Source organism: Leopardus geoffroyi, chromosome X (assembly GCF_018350155.1).
Source record: "Leopardus geoffroyi isolate Oge1 chromosome X, O.geoffroyi_Oge1_pat1.0, whole genome shotgun sequence".
In the NCBI taxonomy this organism is placed as follows: domain Eukaryota; kingdom Metazoa; phylum Chordata; class Mammalia; order Carnivora; family Felidae; genus Leopardus; species Leopardus geoffroyi.
Genome location: NC_059343.1, coordinates 74,093,748 through 74,114,991, shown reverse-complemented (window position 1 = coordinate 74,114,991; position 21,244 = coordinate 74,093,748). Strand labels below are relative to the sequence as shown.

The following is a 21,244-nucleotide window of genomic DNA, read 5'->3' as shown; positions in this document are numbered from 1 at the left end:
GGGGGCTCCGGTATCTGGCGCATAGACATTTATACTTGTTAGCTCTTCCTGTTGGATAGTCCCTGTAATTATTATATAATGCCCTTCTTCATCTCTTGTTACACCCTTTAGTTTAAAGTCTAGTTTGTCTGATATAAGTATGGCTACTCCAGCTTTCTTCTGGCTTCCAGTAGCATGATAAATAGTTCTCCATCCCCTCACTCTCAATCTAAAGGTGTCCTCAGATCTAAAATGAGTCTCTTGTAGTCAGCAAATAGATGGGTCTTGTTTTTTTATCCATTCTGATACCCTATGTCTTTTGGTTGGCGCATTTAATCCATTTACATTCAGTGTTATTGTAGAAAGATACGGGTTTAGAGTCATTGTTATGTCTGTATGTTTTATGCTTGTAGTGATGTCTCTGGTACTTTGTCTCACAGGATTCCCCTTAGGATCTCTTGTAGGGCTGGTTTAGTGGTGACAAATTCCTTCAGTTTTTGTTTGTTTGGGAAGACCTTTATCTCTCCTTCTATTCTAAATGACAGACTTGCTGGATAAAGGATTCTCGGCTGCATAGTTTTTCTGTTCAACACATTGAAGATCTCCTGCCAATCCTTTCTGGCTTGCCAAGTTTCAAAAGAGAGATCAGTCACGAGTCTTATAGGTCTCCCTCTATATGTTAGGGCACGTTTATCCCTTGCTGCTTTCAGAATTTTCTCTTTATCCTTGTATTTTGCCAGTTTCACTATGATATGTCGTGCAGAAGATCGATTCAAGTTACGTCTGAAGGGAGTTCTCTGTGCATCTTGGATTTCAATGCTTTTTTCTTTCCCCAGTTCAAGGAAGTTCTCAGCTATTATTTCTTCAAGTACCCCTTCAGCACCTTTTCCTCTCTCTTCCTCCTCTGGGATACCAATTATGTGTATATTATTTCTTTTTAGTGTGTCACTTAGTTCTCTAATTTTCCCCTCATACTCCTGGATTTTTTTATCTCTTTTTCTCAGCTTCCTCTTTTTCCATAACTTTATCTTGTAGTTCACCTATTCTCTCCTCTGCCTCCTCAAGCCGAGTCGTCGTGGTTTCCATTTTGTTTTGCATTTCGTTTAAAGCATTTTTCAGCTCCTCGTGACTGTTCCTTAGTCCCTTGATCTCTGTAGCAAGAGATTCTCTGCTGTCCTCTATACTGTTTTCAAGCCCAGCGATTAATTTTATGACTATTATTCTAAATTCACTTTCTGTTATATTATTTAAATCCTTTTTGATCAGCTCATTAGCTGTTGTTATTTCCTGGAGATTCTTCTGAGGGGAATTCTTCCGTTTGGTCATTTTGGATAGTCCCTGGAGTGGTGAGGACCTGCAGGGCACTTCCCCTGTGCTGTGGTGTATAACTGGAGTTGGTGTGTGGGGCCGCTGTCAGACCTGATGTCTGCCCCCAACCCACCGCTGGGGCCACAGTCAGACTGGTGTGTGCCTTCTCTTCTCCTCTCCTAGGGGCGGGATTCACTGTGGGGTGGCGTGGCCCATCCGGGCTACTTGCACACTGCCAGTCTAGTGGTGCTGGGGATCTGGCGTATTAGCTTGGGTGGGTAGGCAAGGTGCACGGGGGCTGGAGGGGCAGGCTTAGCTTGCTTCTCCTTAGATGATCCACTTCAGGAGGGGCCCTGTTGCAGCGGGAGGGAGTCAGATCTGGTGCTGGAGGTTTGGCTCCACAGAAGCACAGCGTTGGGTGTTTGCGGGGAGCGAGCAAGTTCCCCGGCAGGAACTGGTTCCCTTTGGGATTTTGGCTGGGGGATGGGTGAGGGAGATGGCGCTGGCGCTGGCGAGCGCCTTTATTCCCCACCAAACTGAGCTCTGTTGTCCGGGGCTCAGCAGCTCTCCCTCCCTTTGTCCTCCAGCCTTCCCGCTTTCTGAGCAGAGCTGTTAACTTATGACCTCCCAGACGCTAAGTCGAGCTTGGTGTAAGAACACAGTCCATCCGGCCCCTCTGATTTTGACAGCCAGACTCGGGGGCTCTGCTTGGCCTGCAGGCTGCCCCTCCTCCCCGGCTCCCTCCAGCCAGTCCGTGGACCGTGCACCACCTCGCCGCCCTTCCTACCCTCTTCCGTGGGCCTCTAGTCTGTGCTTGGCTCCAGAGACTCCGTTCTGCTAATCCTCTGGTGGTTTTCTGAGTTATTTAGGCAGGTGTAGGTGGAATCTAAGTGATCAGCAGGACGCAAGGTGAGCCCAGCGTCCTCCTATGCCGCCATCTTCCAACCCTCCTCCAAAATGTCAGCTACTTCTGACATCAGGGGGATCATCTGCTCCCGGACCACCCCTGACCACAGGTACCTGAAACTGTTGAGCTCCCCTGAACTTGTCGCTTTCTCGCAGGCTCTGGAGGCGGTAAGTCCCTCCTGGAGCCTAGCTCTGCAGCTGCTCTGTGAGGCGCTTTCAGACAGCAGGCATTTCCTTTCCTGGGCTGGGTCTGGGGTCAGACTGGGTGCACCCGCGAAACCGAGGGAGTCCGAGGTCGAATGGCAGCTCCAAGAAGAATTCTTCAACAAAATGTTGAAATAATCTTTTCCTCATATATGAGTGTTAGAGGTTAAAATTAACACACTATTTTGATAAAATGAGAACAATTGGATGAAGTAAAAATAATCTCATGTATGTATTGCAAAAAATAATTTTGAAATGTGACTGAAAGGAATATGAATTAATAGTGCTTTTTCATTTCACACAATATGATTGGAATCTTTATGGTTATCTATTGTTTATCTAATGCTGCCATCTAGTGAATGTATGAAACTGAGACTAAAATTTCTTCTAGGCATTTCAGTGCTTATTAAAGATTTTACACACGAAAAAAATATATCTTTAAAAGATTCTCATATATTTTATCTTGAAGAATAATGTTAAAGGAAGAATTCTGAGTCAAAAAGATAAATAAAATAACTGGCTATACTTTGGGAAAAATAACTTTTATAAGGTGATATTCTTTTAGTCTAGCTATTTTATTTTTTTAATTTTTTAATGTTTATTTTTTGAGAGAGAGAGAGTCAGAGCACGAGCAGGGGAGGGACATAGATAGAGGGAGGCACAGAATCAGAAGCAGGCTTCAGGCCCTGAGCTGTCAGCACAGAGCCCGAAAAGGGGCTCAAACCCATGAACCATGAGCACATGACCTGCCTGCAGTAGGACACTTAACCAATGAGCTACCCAGGATCCCCAACTGTTTTATTTTTCTTGAATTTCATTTCAGTAATTAACTATTACTTTCTAAAAGTACAGCTATAACTTTTATTTCATAAAGTGAGGCTTATTTTTGTGCTGTAATAAATGTGAAATTACTTTTGTACTTTCCTGTATTAATAATAATTGTATGACTGAGGCCTAATGTACCATATGTAAAATTTAAGTATTATAAACATACATTTTGAAGCATATATTTTAATTTATTATAGAATTAGCTAACTCTTATTATAGGCTATAAAAAGCATACTGCCCTTTTTAATAGTTATATGTAACTGCTGTTCATATAATTATTACATTTTCTCAATTTTATACAGACGAATCTTGGTTATATTTGCTTTAGTTCATTGCATTTATAACACATCATATTAATGGCACCTGAAATTCATTGTAACACACAAACGACATAGTTGTTACTAGCATCAACTTATTTTTACTTTTTACTTAGTACTTTTCATTGAGTAATATAAATTTAATAAACTATAGCATTATATAGTGTAAAAATCACGGGCAAATTATAGACAGGAATTATGGATTTAAATCCTGGATCTCCTACTTGCAAAATTCTGAACTAACTGTACCTTAAACTCACTGTACCTGAAACTATAGGAATTCAAAAGACCCCCAAAGAATTGAACCAGAGTAACCTGACAGACATAATATTTCTTCTTGGTTTAATAATTTTATTAAAAATATAAGTTCAGTTCTCAGCCAAAGTTTGGTTATCTGCATTTACTAAATAGGTACCAGAGTCTATGAAACATCAGGTAGGTGCAAAAAACTGCTTTCTCAAAAGTTATATGAAAAGAGATTTAACTATACAAAGCCTAAAACATTAGAATGGTTTTGAAAACACTATAACTGTTATAAAATTGCAAGCCATTGTAGCCAATGTACTGATATGTTTGTAACAATTGATTTTGGGCGGGCAAATACCCTTGATTTGTAGTATTTCAAGATTTTTGTGCTAAAATACTACCATGGTAATTTAAGTTAGCAACGTTATATCAGCTACCTTGCAATTTTCCAGAACATTAACAATTGGCCCCGTAAGTCATTACAAACAAGTTCCAGTATAACATTATTTCCACTTGGATATCTTTCTGTCATGTTATTCTTTCATTAGTATTGTATGTAGTTCTTTTTTTAAAGTTTATTTTGAAGGGGAGCAGCAGATGGGGTGGGAGAGAGAATCCCAAGCAGGCTCTGCGTTGTCAGTGCAAAGCCTGAAATGGAGCTTGATCTCACAAACCATGAGATAATGACCTGCGCCAAAATCAAGAGTTGGACACTTAACCATCCAAGCCACCCAGGCACCCCTTTCGTTAATATTGTATGTAGTTCTGAGTCTCAGAATCAAGATGCTATAATTCTTGGGGTGACTAAGGTAAATTGGTATTCAACATTGATTCTTTCATCCTGTTATAATGAAAAAGTTTAGGAAACTGAAAAGTACATTTTTCAAACTACCTTGCTGCTAGAGTTTGGGATGTGATTATATTTGGCTCATCAAATATATTTGCATGAGATTACAAAGCAAAAGAATTTTGTTCCTCTACATCCATGTTAACAGAGGTACCAGTATGAGGTTACCAGCTTCCTGGTTATCCATAGACAGATGGAGTTTGGGGATTTTATTATCTTTGTGTGTATTATAGTGAGCATGTAGTGGTTTCAGAACCCAGAGCAGTTGCAGTGTCTTCATGGTTGCGCAGGATTCTCTCTTCTAATGGTTTCCTTATAATGGAAGCTTCTGGATTGTGGCAGTGTCATTGTGTAACTTAGCAGGAAGATTTTTGACTCTATAGTTTCCCTATTGATCTGGGCACTCTAATCATAAAAATCTCTTAGAAGTCCTTTAAAAATGCTATACTTATTCATATCTTTATAGTCTTGCTTAGCTGTCATAATTACACATGGCTTATTCAGTTACTGCCCTATTCGATTTGTCCCCATTATTGCTAAGATTTAAAAACTATACACATTTTTTTAGTTTTTATTTGCATTCTTTAATTCACTTTATTTTGCCTTCTACTCTGACTACTCCACCAAAATTTATTTTTCTAAAGTCATCAAGGATATTTGTGTTACCAAATCTAAAATTTTTTTTAATGTTTATTTATTTTTGAAACAGACACAGAGTGCAAGCAGGGGAGGGGCAGAGAGGGAGGGAGACACAAAATCTGAAACTGGCTCCAGGCTCTGAGCTGTCAGCACAGAGCCCGATGTAGGGCTCGAACCCACAAACTGTGAGATCGTGACTTGAGCCGAAGTCGGAGGCACAACTGAGCCATCCAGGCGCGCCCCTGTGTTACCAAATATAAAGGATACATTCTAGATCTCATACAAGGAAAATATGGTCTAAACATAAAGCCAAGGGTATGACTAAAATCATTTGTTAAGACTTCGAAAAGTTCTAAGGTTGGGTTTCAGTATATAGTGCAGTCTGATAAAAAGCCTTCTAAAGAGTTTAAGGGTGTGCCTCTTAGATTTTATCAAACAATAGTGTTTTCAGGAAGTTTCAGGGTGTGATTCTCAGCCATTTCAATAGAAATCCAAAGTACAGAGTGCATATTTTAAGGAAATTTGTGGGCATGGCATTAGTGTAATGAAGTGAACCCCAATGGGACTTGAGGGACACTCACAAAGTGTTAAAGATAAGTACATTCACAGAAACACTGCCAGTTTGAACTGACATGGCCAGAGACAAGTAGGAAATATATATATATATATATATAAAAAAAAGCCTTTTGACCACTAGATACTACTGATGGAAAGCAAACTGAAAAAAAAAAAAAAAAAAAAAAAAAAAAAAAAAAACAAGAAAACAAAACACTCAACTGCAAACATGTACTACCTTTCATGAAGATGGAAGGGTGATTCTGAGAGCAGAACCAGGAGACCAGGGAGACAGGAAATTATTGCTAGGCAGGCATAGGATGGTGTGGAACCTCAAGTATCTGACTGGCTGGATTTTAGAATTGTTATGGCTATTGTGCCTCTAATTTCCCCTTTTGTGAAGAGGACCATCTATATAGCACTTATGCTATTACTGTCCCACTATTGTATGGTGGTGATGTGAGAGATAGATAACTTGTTCCTTTCATTCCCAAGTCTTCAGATGGAAAAGAAATGTACTTGAGGTTCTCTGCTTATTAAAATATATGAGGAGCTTCATCCACAACATAACGTAATTTGGATGATGACATCGTGAACTTTGAACTGATTCTATAATAGCATGATGCTTTTGGGTACCTTTCTATCATAAGCTAAACTCCAAGACCTGACTTTTACTTCCCACCTGCTTGTACTCACTGACCTTTGTCCCACATTTTCCCTTAAGCTCTTCTTTCCAGCTAATATCTTAACTCAGGCAAATGGAAAGTGAAACTGCCCCTAAATTGATAGCAATTGCCCTGACAACGCCTCCATCCAGCCCAGACCACCCAGACCAGTTTGCACTTATCCCGTGTATGCATGTACAAATAGACCATTAAGTGACCTCTAGAATGACTGAAAACTACCTTTACCTCATGATAATACTAAAATATCTGCCCAAGGAGGAGCATAAGCCTCATTTACATAACATACAATGTGTGTATAGGCATGTATCATTAAGACACATGCTTGACCTTATGCCCGCCTCTATGTACCATGATGAGGCTTCCCTATCTAATTTTTTTTTTCAACTTTTATTTATTTTTGGGACAGAGAGAGACAGAGCATGAACGGGGGAGGGGCAGAGAGAGAGGGAGACACAGAATCGGAAACAGGCTCCAGGCTCTGAGCCATCAGCCCAGAGCCCGACGCGGGGCTCGAACTCACGGACCGCGAGATCGTGACCTGGCTGAAGTCGGACGCTTAACCGACTGCGCCACCCAGGCGCCCCTTCCCTATCTAATTTTTTATCTTAACCCTAAATTAAAAAAAAAAGCCACTCATCCTTGTTTGGGGAGTCACAGCTTTGGAAGTCATTCTCTGTGATCTCCGTATTTGCTGCAAATGAAGTTTTCTTTGTGAGACAGCTCAACCTGGTGAGGTTTCTGATTTGCCAAGGAACAAACTCACATTGGTTTAGTTACATTAAGAAAGGATGAATATATTTTACCAACAAGAAGGACAAATATTTTTTCCAGAAGAATTTGACACTGATACTTTTAAAATATATCAACAAGTTCTTTGATACTCCTTTCTTCAAGATGTAAAAACTAATTCCCCTCCACTGAATGTGTTCTGGATTTAGTAAATCACTTCTAATGAATGGAATAAATAAAAGTGATGGTAGATGGCTTCAGAAACTAAGTGATGAAAGGCATTATAATTGCATTTCTGCTCTTTTTCTTAGATTATTATCTCTGGGGGAAGTTTCCTACTGTTTCCAGAAGATGCTGACATGGAAAGTGACTAGGTTCATGATGCCATAAAAAAAAATATTATAGACCAGGAAGCTTAAACAATACACATTTATTTCTCACAATTTTGGAGGCTGGGAAGTCCAAGATAAAGGTGTTGGATAATTTGCTTTCTAGGGAGATCTGTTTTCCTTATTATGTCCTCACATGGCAGAGAAATAGGGATTGAGGGTGAGTGCTCACAATCTTTTCTGTCTCTTACTATAAGAGCACTAATGAATCCCATCATAAGAGCTTGCACCCTTATGACCTAATTATCACCTACAGTTCTCATCTCCAAATACCATTATATTGGGGATTAGGACTTCAACATATGAATTTGGGGATACACAAACATGCAGTCCGTACCATAGAGGAAATGATACCTCCAGCTAACAATCCCAAAGGAATTTAAGCATCCTGACAACAGCCCTGTGAGTGAGCCAACTTAGAAGTGGATCCTCCACTTCCAGTCAAATTTTCAGAAGACCGCAGCCCAGACTGAGAGCTTAATTGAAGCCTCATGAGAGACTATGAACCTGAAAGATCCAGCTAAACTGCTCTCAGATTTTCAACCATTAGCAACTGTGCGAGATAATAAATGTTTGTTGTTTTGAGCTGATAAATTTTGGGTAAATTTTGACATGAGTAAATTACTATGATAGAAATTTTGCTTTAAGCATAATTAGTTAATTTCATTTTCTTGAAACGTTCAATTGGTTTCTAGATATCACACTCATGGTTTTCTCTTCCCTCTCTGGGTACTTATTTTCAGATGAATTTACCATTCCATTATTAATTTATAAATAGTTAAACTTGAGTTCATCTTAACTACACTAGTCCTTTTTAAAATGTTTCTGTATACATCCAAACCCTAAGTGGTCTCCTGTAGACTTATGGTTTTAAATATAACCTTTATGAAGATTACTTTGTAATTTATACATCAGCCCACATCTCTCCCCTGATCTCCAGACCCATGTGTCTCTTTGATATTTTTACTTCTGAAAACCAAAAGTTAGTTTGAAGTATTTTATATATATAGTTATATATATAGTTATATATATATATATATACATATAATTATATATATAATTATATATATATATATATATATACAGTTAAACTATATATATATATATATATAGATTTTTTCCAATATATGAAGTTTATTGTCAAATTGGTTTCCATACAACACCCAGTGCTCATCCCAAAAGGTGCCCTCCTCAATACCCATCACCCACCCTCCCCTCCCTCCCACCCCCCATCAACCCTCAGTATGTTCTCAGTTTTTAAATTTTTCTTTTTAACGTTTTATTTATTTTTGAGACAGAGAGAGACAGACCATGAATGGGGGAGGGTCAGAGAGAGAGGGAGACACAGAATCCAAAACAGGCTCCAGGCTCTGAGCTGTCAGCACAGAGCCCAATGCGGGGCTCAAACTCAAAGACAGTGATATCATGACCTGAGCCAAAGTCGGACGCTTGACCAACTGAGCCACCCAGACGCTCCTGTTTTCAGTTTTTAAGAGTCTCTTATGCTTTGGCTCTCTTCCACTCTAACCTCTTTCTTTTTTTCCTTCCCCTCCCCCATGGGTTTCTATTAAGTTTCTCAGGATCCACATAAGAGTGAAACCATATAGTATCTGTCTTTCTCTGTATGGCTTATTTCACTTAGCATCACACTCTCCATTTCCATCCATGTTGCTACAAAGGGCCATATTTCATTCTTTCTCATTGCCACGTAGTACTCCATTGTGTATATAAACCACAATTTCTTTATCCATTCATCAGTTGATGGACATTTAGGCTCTTTCCATAGTTTGGCTATTGTTGAGAGTGCTGCTAATAATATTGGGGTACAAGTGCCCCTATGCATCAGTACTCCTGTATCTCTTGGGTAAATTCCTAGCAGTGCTATTGCTGGGTCATAGGGTAGGTCTATTTTTAATTTTCTGAGGAACCTCCCCACTGTTTTCCAGAGCGGCTGCACCAATTTGCATTCCCACCAACAGTGCAAGAGGGTTCCCGTTTCTCCACATCCTTCCCAGCATCTATAGTCTCCTGATTTGTTCATTTTGGCCACTCTGACTGGCGTGAGGTGATATCTGAGTGTGGTTTTGATTTGTAATTCCCTGATAAGGAGAGACGTTGAACATCTTTTCATGTGCCTGTTGGCCATCTGGATGGCTTCTTTAGAGAAGTATCTATTCATGTTTTCTGCCCATTTCTTCACTGGGTTATTTGTTTTTCGGGTGTGGAGTTTGGTGAGCTCTTTATAGATTTTGGATACTAGCCCTTTGTCCGATATGTCATTTGCAAATATCTTTTCCCATTCCGTTGGTTACCTTTTAGTTTTGTTGGTTGTTTCCTTTGCTGTGCAGAAGCTTTTTATCTTCATAAGGTCCCAGTAGTTCATTTTTGCTTTTAATTCCCTTGCCTTTGGGGATGTGCCAAGTAAGAAATTGCTACAGCTGAGGTCAGAGAGGTGTTTTCCTGCTTTCTTCTCTAGGGTTTTGATGGTTTCCTGTTTCACATGCAGGTCTTTTATCCATTTTGAGTTTATTTTTGTGAATGTGAATGGTGTGAGAAAGTGGTCTAGTTTCAATTTTCTTCATGTTGCTGTCCAGTTCTCCCAGAACCATTTGTTAAAGAGACTGTCCTTGTTCCATTGGATATTCTTTCCTGCTTTTCAAAGATGAGTTGGCCATACGTTTGAGGGTCTAGTTCTGGGGTTTCTATTCTATTCCATTGGTCTATGTGTCTGTTTTTGTGCCATTACCATGCTGTCTTGATGATGACAGCTTTGTAGTAGAGGCTAAAGTCTGGGATTGTGATGCCTCCTGCTTTGGTCTTCTTCTTCAAAATTACTTTGGCTATTCGGGCCTTTTGTGGTTCCATATGAATTTTAGAATGGCTTGTTCTAGTTTCGAGAAGAATGCTGGTGCAATTTTGAATGGGATTGCATTGAATGTGTAGATAGCTTTGGGTCGTATTGACATTTTGACAATATTTATTCTTCCAATCCATGAGCATGGAATGTTTTTCCATTTCTTTATATCTTCTTCAATTTCCTTCATAAGCTTTCTATAGTTTTCAGCATACAGATCTTGTACATCTTTGGTTAGATTTATTCCTAGGTATTTTATGCTTCTTGGTGCAATTGTGAATGGGATCAGTTTCTTTATTTGTCTTTCTGTTGCTTCATTATTAGTGTATAAGAATGCAACTGATTTCTGTACATTGATTTTGTATCCTGCGACTTTCCTGAATTCATGTATCAGTTCTAGCAGACTTCTGGTGGAGTCTATCGGATTTTCCATGTATAATATCATGTCGCCTGCAAAAAGTGAAAGCTTGACTTCATCTTTGCCAATTTGGATGCCTTTGATTTCCTTTTGTTGTCTGATTGCTGATACTAGCACTTCCAACACTATGTAAAACAACAGTGGTGAGAGTGGACATCCCTGGTGTGTTCCTGACCTCAGGGGGAAAGCTCTCAATTTTTCCCCATTGAGGATAATGTTAGCTGTGGGCTTTTCATAAATGGCTTTGATGATCTTTAACATTGTTCCTTCTATCCCAACTTTCTCATGGGTTTTTATAAGAAAGGGTGCTGAATTTTGTCAAAGGCCTTTTCTCCATCGATTGACAGGATCATATGGTTCTTCTCTTTTTTTTTATTAATGTGGTGTATCACATTGATTGATTTGCGAATGTTGAACCAGCCCTGCATCCCAGGAATGAATCTCAGTTGATCATGGTGAATAATTCTTTTTATATGCTGTTGAATTCTATTTGCTAGTATCTTATTGAGAATTTTTGTATCCACATTCATCAGGGATATTGGCTTGTAGTTCTCTTTCTTACTGGGTCTCTGTCTGGTTCAGGAATCAAAGTAATACTCGCTTCATAGAATGAGTCTGGAAGTTTTCCTTCCCTTTCTATTTGTTGGAATAGTTTGAGATGGATAGATATTATCTCTGCTTTAAATGTCTGGTAGAACTCCCCTGGGAAGCCATCTGGTCCTGGACTCTTATTTGTTGGGAGATTTTTGATGACTGATACAATTCCTTCGCTGGTTATGGGTCTGTTCAAGCTTTCTATTTGCTCCTGATTGAGTTTTGGAAGCGTGTGGGTGTTGAGGAATTTGTCCATTTCTTCCAGGTTGTCCAGTTTGTTGGCATATAATTTTTCATAGTATTCCCTGATAATTGCATGTATCTTTGAGGGATTGGTTGTAATAATTCCATTTCCATTCATGATTTTATCTATTTGGGTCATCTCCCTTTTCTTTTTGAGAAGTCTGGCTAGAGGTCTGTCAATTTTGTTTATTTTTTCAAAAAACCAACTCTTGGTTTCGTTGATCTGCTCTACAGTTTTTTTAGATTCTATATTGTTTATTTCTGCTCTGATCTTTATTATTTCTCTTTTTCTGCTGGATTTAGACTGTCTTTGCTGTTCTGCTTCTATTTCCTTTAGGTGTGCTGTTAGATTTTGTCTTTGGGATTTTTCTTGTTTCTTGAGATAGGCCTGGATTGCCATGTATTTTCCTCTCAGGACTGCCTTCGCTGCATCCCAAAGCATTTGGATTGTTGTCTTTTCATTTTTGTTTGTTTCCATATATCTTTTAATTTCTTCTCTAATTGCCTGGTTGACCCATTCATTCTTCAGTAGGGTGTTCTTTAACCTCCATGCTTTTGGAGGTTTTCCAGACTTTTTCCTGGGGTTGATTTCAAGCTTCATCACATTGTGGTCTGAGAGTATGCATGGTATGTTTTCAATTCTTGTATACTTATGAAGAGCTGTTTTGTGACCCAGTATGTGATCTATGTTGGAGAAGGTTCCATGTGCACTCAAGAAGAAAGTATATTCTGTTGCTTTGGGATGCAGAGTTCTAAATATATCTGTCAATTCCATCTGCTCCAATGTATCATTCAGGGCCCTTGTTTCTTTATTGACGGTGTGTCTAGATGATCTATCCTTTTGTAAGTGGAGTGTTAAAGTCCCCTGCAATTACCACATTCTTATCAATAAGGTTGCTTATGTTTGTGAGTGATTGTTTTATATATTTGGGGGCTCCCGTATTCGGCACATAGACATTTATATTTGTTAGCTCTTCCTGATGTATAGGCCCTGTGATTATTATATAATGCCCTTCTTCATGTCTTGTTACAGCCTTTAATTTAAAGTCTAGTTTGTCTGATATAAGTATGGCTACTCCAGCTTTCTTTTGACTTCCAGTGGCATGATAAATAGTTCTCCATCCCCTCACTCTCAATCTGAAGGTGTCCTCAGTTCAAAAATGAGTCTCTTGTGGATAGCAAATAGATGGGTCTTGTTTTTTTATCCATTCTGAAACCCTATGTCTTTTGGTTGGCACATTTACTCCATTTACATTCAGTGTTATTCTAGAAAAATATGGGGTTAGAGTCATTGTGATGTCGGTAGGTTTCATTCTGGTAGCAATGTCTCTGGTACTTTGTCTCACAGGATCCCCCTTAGGTTCTCTTGTAGGGCTGGTTTAGTGGTGACAAATTCCTTCAGTTTTTGTTTGTTTGGGAATACCTTTGTCTCTCCTTCTATTCTAAATGACAGACTTGCTGGGTAAAGGATTCTCGGCTGCATAGTTTTTCTGTTCATCACATTGAAGATCTCCTGCCATTCCTTTCTGGCCTGCCAAGTTTCAGTAGAGAGACAAGTCGCTAGTCTTATAGGTCTCCCTCTATATGTTAGGGCACGTTTATCCCTTGCTGCTCTCAGAATTTTCTCTTATCCTTGTATTTTGCCAGTTTCACTGTGATATGTCATGCAGAAGATCGATTCAATTACGTCTGAATGGAGTTCTCTGTGCCTCTTGGACTTCAATGCCTTTTTCCTTCCCCAAATCAGGGAAGTTCTCAGCTATGATTTCTTCAGGTACACCTTCAGCACCTTTCCCTCTCTCTTCCTCCTCTGGAATCCCAATTATGCATATATTATTTCTCTTTAATGCATCACTTAGTTCTTTAATTTTCCCCTCATACTCCTGGATTTTTTTTTATCTCTCTTTTTCTCAGCTTCTTCTTTTTCCATAATTTTATCTTCTAGTTCACCTATTCTCTCCTCTGCCTCTTCAATCCGAGCCATAGTTGTCTCCATTTTATTTTGCAGCTCGTTAATAGCATTTTTTAGCTCCTCTTGGCTCTTCCTTAGTCCCTTGATCTCTGTAGCAAGAGATTCTCTGCTGTCTTTTATACTGTTTTCAAGCCCAGTGATAATTTTATGACTATTATTCTAAATTCACTTTCTGTTATATTGTTTAAATCATTTTTGATCTGTTCGTTAGTTGTTGTTATTTTCTGGACGTTTTTCTGAGGGGAATTCTTCCGTTTGGTCATTTTGGATAGTCCCTGGAGTGGTGTGGGACTGCGGGGCACTTCCATTGTGCTATCTTGAATAACTAGCGTTGGTGGTCGGGGCCCTAGTCAGACCTGATGTCTGCCCCCAACGCACCACTGGGGCCACAGTCAGACTGGTGTGTGCCTTCTCTTCCCCTCTCCTAGGGGTGGGATTCACTGTGGGGTGACATGTCCCTGCTGGGCTACTTGCACACTGCCACGCTCGTGGTGGTGGGGATCTGGCTTATTAGCTGGGGTGGATCGGCAAGGTGCACGGGGGCTGGAGGGGCAGGCTCAGCTCACTTTTCCTTCGGAGATCAGCTTCAGGAGGGGCCCCGAGGCACCAGGAGGGAGTCACACCTGCCTGAGGGATGGATAGGCAGAAGCACAGTGTTGGGTGTTTGCGCGGTGCAAGCAAGTTCCCTGGAAAGTAAGTTGTTCCCTTTGGGATTTTGGCTGGGGGATGGGCGAAAGAGATGGCTCTGGTGAGCGCCTTTGTTCCCTGCCAAGCTGAGCTCTGTCATCTGGGCTCAACAACTCTCCCTTCCGTTGTCCTCCAGCACTCCCATTCTCCGAGAAGAGCTGTTAGCTTATAACCTTCCAGATGTCAAGTCCCTCTTGCTGTCGGAACACACTCCCTCCAGCCCCTCCGCTTTTGCAAGCCAAACTTGGGGGCTCTGCCTGGCTGGCGGGCTGCCACTCCACCCTGCCTCCCTCCTGCCAGTCTGTGCAGCGCGCACCACCTCTCTGCCCTTCCTACCCTCCTCCGTGGGCCTCTCGTCTGCACTTGGCTCCGGAGACTCCGTTCTGCTAGTCTTCTGGCAGTTTTCTGGGTTATTTAGGTAGGTGTAGGTGGAATCTAAGTGATCAGCAGGATGTGCCAGGAGCCCAGTGTCCTCCTACGCCGTCATCTTCCCGGGATCCCTATATATATATAGTTAAATATACTTATTTATTTATTGATTGATTGATTGATGTAGAGAGTGGAAGGGCAGAGAGATAGGGGAGAAAGAATCCCAAGCAGGCTTCGCACTGTCAGCACAGAGCCCAATGCAGGGATCAATCACATGAACCCTGATACCATTACCTGAGCGAAAACTGAGAGTCAGATGCCCAAATTACTGAGGCACCTAGGCACCCCTGATGTATTTTAAGTTGATGTTTTGCAGAATAAACGTGAATCAAATGTAGACTCACCTTTTAATGACATTTTTAGACCATATAATTGTGTACAGTTGAAGTTCATGTTAATCAAATTCAAGAATATGAAATTCAGTAACTTTGTACACAAAGCATGTTATTTGTTAGGACAACAAATTAGTCCTCTGGGTTTACTGGCCACATGCATGCGTAAGCCTGTATCTTGCTCATAATTATTTAATTAAACTTTGGTATAATTAATTTTTTATAACAAATTCTTAACATTGAGGGCTTAAGGCTAGTGAGTAATATTAACTGAAATTGAAATTAATGTATTATTTCCCTTTTTCAATTTTTATTCATAATCTGTGTACTAGTGATGTTGTTGATTGGATTAAATTTGTGATAACCATTAAAATAATTCAGCTTGTAGTGTTGCATTTGGTGATTAATATTGATAAAATTCCCAGAAGACTGTATTACCACTTTACAGATGAAAATATCGCTATGATATGAGATATCAGTGTGGAATTCCCCCCAATGCCTTGTGTTTAGTCGTGAATAAAATATTTGAAACATTGAGATACACATTGGCAAGTCAAGATCAAAGTAGAACAGTATTCAAATGTTACAAAATGAGATGAGCAGTTACATAATGAGATATTTTAATTTGCCTTTTGCTTTTATTTCTCTCTCAGCAGGCTGACTGAAATTTATCTGGATTCTGGATCTTATTAAATTAGTCTTAGAACATTCTTATGGGTGCTGATATTTTCCTTTTACTCACAGTCTCTGAGCTCTGTTGATACATGAAAAGTAAAAATGGAAATAAAATCTTAAAATTTAAATTGAACCAAATTAGGACATTAATATATGAGTTAATATCATTCTAACATGGGAAATTTTATATTCTCAACTTTTGAAAATTACTTAGAAATAACTAGTTTTGTTTTCTAATTTTCTGCAACTACCTCTATTTAAAATACCTGAACATTTTAAAATTAATTTTCATTTTTACTGAAGTGTAGTTGACACACAATTTTACATTAGTTTCAGGTGTACAACATGTTGATTAGACAATTATATACATAATGGTATACTCACTATAATTGTAGCTAACATCTGTTACCAAAAATCATTTTTACAACGCCATTGTCTATATTCCCTGTGTTGTAACTTCCATTCCCCTGACATATTCATTCCATATTTTAAGCTCATACATCCCACTCTTCTTTACCCATTTTGCCCATTCCTTCCCCCCCACCCTACAACCACCAATTTGTATGGGTCTATTTCTGCTTTTTTTTTGTTTTTTTTTAATTAACTTTGTTTTTTAGATTCCAAATATAAATGAAATCATTCAGTATTTGTCTTTCTCTGATTTATTTGATTTAGCATACTATCCTCTAGGTCCATCCATATTGTCACAAATGACAAGATCTAATTTTTTTATGTCTGAGTAAAATTCCTGTTTTGTGTGTGTGTGTGTGTCCACATATTTTTCAAGATATATCTTCTCAGGCAAGGAAAACAAACCAGAACATTTACAGCACTGATCATAAAGGACATACATGTATATAAATGGCTTGGCCAATGTGGGGGATAAGCTTAGGAATCCCCAGGCTTACACCAATGGGTTAACAAGGCATAAAGAAATCAATTGCTCACACCTGAGTTTGGGTAAACCAGATTGGCACCCGAAAATAGAGAGGGGGTGCAGAGTCCCCAGAATAGAGAGGGAGAGGCAAAGGCCTAAAATGGGAACAGCACAAAAGTGCCCAACACATAGGTATATGAAATAAACAAGATTAGATATTCAGAGTGGAAGCACCCCCAATTTAGTACTATTGCAGAAAAGCTGCTTTCACAGGAGGATAGGGCCAAGTTAGTGAATTAGACTGTTGGTGAATTGGACTATGTACTGCTTCACTGCAGGCAAAGCAGCCCAGATTGGAAATGGTTAACAAAAGAAAAGATGCCTTAATGACCCTGAGGTTATTTCCCCTATCTGTCTCATCCCCTAGGCTAGCTAAGGTAAAACAGGCATGGAACCTCCTGTCTGCCATTACCAACCATCTACCCATTTGCCCAGCGCCAGGATTTTGTTTTATATTGACCCAAACCCCAAACACTGTATATCTTCAAAATCCCCCTCTTCCCTCATGACCCCAAGTTAATGTCCACAGTTTCTTTGTCTCTTTGTACACTCCCATCACGTTTGTAAGCCTTCTGATCTGAATAAATATGAGGCAAGGACCCTTATTTGGGGCTCTTGTCTTTTCCTGGACATTAGCCATCTCTTGCTTCAATCCTGCATCCTCCCTTTTGCTGGCCAAAGAAGAACTTTAGACTTAGAGTCTACGACAGGCCAAGCCTAGTGACCAATGATGGTGGTTAATGTGCATACTAAATAAGAGACCCAAATGTTGAGAGATGAATTCACAAAAAAAAAGAGAGTTATACTATACATAAAATCAAGTAATATTTAAACCATGAAGAAAGTGGAATTTACAGAGAAACCCTGGGCTAATGTCTGTATGACTATTTCCTGACAAAAGGAAACTGCAGGTCCAAGTCCTTTAGACCTCACTGAAAGGAAAATCTCTGAGAACAATTGTTGGTTTGAGAATAGGGGTATAATTGAGTTTCTCAAGAGGATGACTACTCTTTTAAAGAAAAATATTTCTATCTGATGGGGTCGAAGCTACAAGTTGATAAGAAACATATTGGTTAGATTTTGTCATTTTTACTTATTGTAAATATATACAGCCATTCTAAAATGCTCATAAAATTATACATAGTTTGTAAAAATGCAGTGAATAAGTGTAAGTAGCTGTGATATTATGATGAGTTAATAATAGTTAATAATGGTTTCCTGAGTAAAATAGGAACTAAATGAATTGGTAGAATGGAGTGATTTTCAATAAATGAAGAATGGCATCTTATGAATTGGTACAAAAGAGCATAATTGGAAATTGGAATGAAATATAATTATATTAGTCCATGTTGTATTAAAGAATGGTATTAAATACAATTAAAATTCAATAACCATAACATTTACTAAGTAGTGCCAAGGACAAGGAGTGGATCCTGTCACCAAGCTGTGCCACCTGATCAAGGACATGAAGATCAAGTCCCTGGAGGAGAGCTATCTCTTCTCCCTGCCTTTCAAGGAGTCTGAGAGCATTGACTTTTTCCTGATGCATCCCTCAAGGATGAAGTTTTAAAGATTAGGCTTGTGCGGGGCGCCTGGGTGGCGGAGTCGGTTAAGCGTCCGACTTCAGCCAGGTCACGATCTCGCGGTCCGGGAGTTCGAGCCCCGCGTCAGGCTCTGGGCTGATTGCTCAGAGCCTGGAGCCTGTTTCCGATTCTGTGTCTCCCTCTCTCTCTGCCCCTCCCCCGTTCATGCTCTGTCTCTCTCTGTCCCAAAAATAAATAAACGTTGAAAAAAAAATTTAAAAAAAAATAAAAAAAAAAAAAGAATTTAAAAAAAGTAAATAAATAAATAAATAAAAAATAAAGATTAGGCTTGTGCAAAAGCAGATCCATGATGGCCAGTGGACCAGGTTCAAGGCACTTGTTGCCATTGGAGATTACAATAGGCATGTCGTTCTGAGTGTTAAGTGTTCCAGGGAGGTAGCCACTGCCATCCACGGGGCCATCAACCTGGCAAAGCTTTCCATTTATTGCATGTGTCAAGGCTACTGGGAGAACAACATAAGCAAACCCCACACTGTCCCATGCAAGATGGACCAGCCACTGTGGTTCTGTGCTTATGTGCTTCATCCCTGCCCCAGAGGTATTGGCATTGTGCCCAAGAAGCTACTGATGATGTCTGGTATTGACAATGGCTACACCTCCACCAGGGGCTGCACTGCCACCCTGGACAATTTCACCAAAGCCATTTGTGATGCCATGTCCAAAACCTACAGCAATCTCACACCTCACCTCTGGTAAAAGACTGTGTTCAACAAGTCTCCCTATCAGGAACTCAGTGACCATCTTGTAAAGACTCACACCAGAATCTCCGTGCAGAGGTCCCATGCTCCAGGTGTGTCCAACACAGATTTATACAAGAAAATTAAAGCGAAATAAAGAATCTTAAAAAAAGAAAAAAACAAACACAGCAAAACAAAACCATTTATTAAGTAGAATAATGCATTAATGCAACCATTGCATTAAGAGGCTTAATCATTATTCCCAATATTGAAGTTATTGATGAGTACAGTAGGAAAAATCACTTATAATAATATAGCTGAATTTATTGTAGATAAAATATGATCATAAATATCTTGCAAGTGCTTGTACAAAGGGTGTGAAATGCAGAGAATAACTTAGATTGTTATTCATGTGTTGGATAACAATCTAAAATAAATTGTGTTTCGTATATTAATTGCCTTGCTAAGCTATAAATATAATTAGTAATGTAGCATAATGAATGCCATGATGTATAAAAATGTGTATTCTTTTCACATGATTTTAAATCTTGAATTCCAATATACATAACATGCAGTGTTATATTAGTTTAAAACATACAATATCGTGATTCAACAATTCTATATATTGCCCAGTGTTTGTTAAGATAAATATACTCTTAATTTGATTCACTTATTTCCCCATGCCCTCACCCACCTCCTCTCTGGTAAAAATCTGTTTATTGTTAATATTTAAGAGCCTCCTTTTTGGTTTGTGTCTTTATTTTTCCTTTGTTCATTTGTTTTTATTCTCAAATTCCACATGTGACTGAAATCATGTGGTATTTGTTTTCCTGTGACTGACTCATTTTAATTATACCCTCTAGATTATACTCTCTAAATCCATCCAGGTTATTGCAAATGGCAAGATTTCATTCTTTTTATATAGCTGAATAATATTTCATTGCATATATATACCACTTTTTTATCCACTCACATAACAGTGCACACTTGGCCTGCTTCAATAATTTGTCCATTGTAAATAATGCTGCAGTAAACATAAATTGTGCATATACCCATAGTGTTTTCATATTATTTGGGTAAATACCTAGTAGTGTCATCACTGCATTATATGGTAATTCTATTTTTAATTTTTTAAGGAACCCATAGTGTTTCCCACAGTAGTTGCACCAGTATGCATTCGACCAAAAATGCACAAGGGATTCTTTTCTCCACATCTTTGCCAACACTTGTTTCTTGTCCTTTTGATTTTAGCCATTCTGATATATGGAGTGATATCTCATTGTGGTTTTGATTTGCATCCCCCTCATGATGAATGATGTTGAACATATTTTCCTGTGTCTGTTGGCTGTTTGTATATTTCCTTTAGATAATATCTGTTAATGTCTTCTGCCCTTTTTTATTGGATTTTTTTTGTTTTGATTGGTATAAGTTATTTATATATTTTAGTTACTGACCCTTTATCGGATATGTCATTTGCAAATGTTTTTTTTTTTCCATTCAGTAAGTTGTCTTCTAATTTTGTTGATTGTTTCTTTCACTGTGCAGAAGCTTTTTATTTTGATATAATACCAGTAGATTTTTTGTTTGTTTTTTTTGGGGGGTGTTTTTCCTTTTGTTTCCCTTCCCTCAGAAAACATATCTAGAAAATATTCCTACAAATGATGTCAGAGAAATTACTGCCTGCGGTCTCTTCTCGGATTTTATGGTTTCAGGTCTCACATTTAGGTCCTTAATTCATTTTGAGTTTATTTTTTATGTATGAAGTTAAAAAGAAGTCAAGTTTCAATCTTTCGCATGTAGCTCTCCAGTTTTTTCAATACCATTTGTTGAAGAGACTGTCTTTTTCTCACTGCATATCTTTGCGTCTTTTGTCGAAGATTAATTGACCATGTAATCGAGGGTTTATTTCTGTGTTTTTTATTCTGTTTTATATAAGTATGTGTCTATTTCTGTGACTATACCAAACTGTTTTGATCACTACAGCTTTGTAGTGTAACTTGAAATCTGGATTTGTGGTAATACCAACTATTTTTTTTCTTTTTTCTTTTTTCCTTTTTCTTTTTTCTTTTTTCTCTTTCTTTTTTTTTCAAAATTAGTTTCAAAATTAGTTCAAAATTATTTGGAGTCTTTTGTGGTTCCCTACAAATTTTAGGATTGTTTGTTTTAGTTCTGTGAAAAGTTGTTGGTAT

General features: G+C 38.7%; 1 pseudogene; it reads left to right on the top strand.

The window, feature by feature from the left end:
* The first annotated feature begins 2,244 nt into the window (after positions 1 to 2,244).
* Positions 2,245 to 19,212, top strand: LOC123594392 (annotated as a pseudogene).
* The last annotated feature ends 2,032 nt before the right edge of the window (positions 19,213 to 21,244 follow it).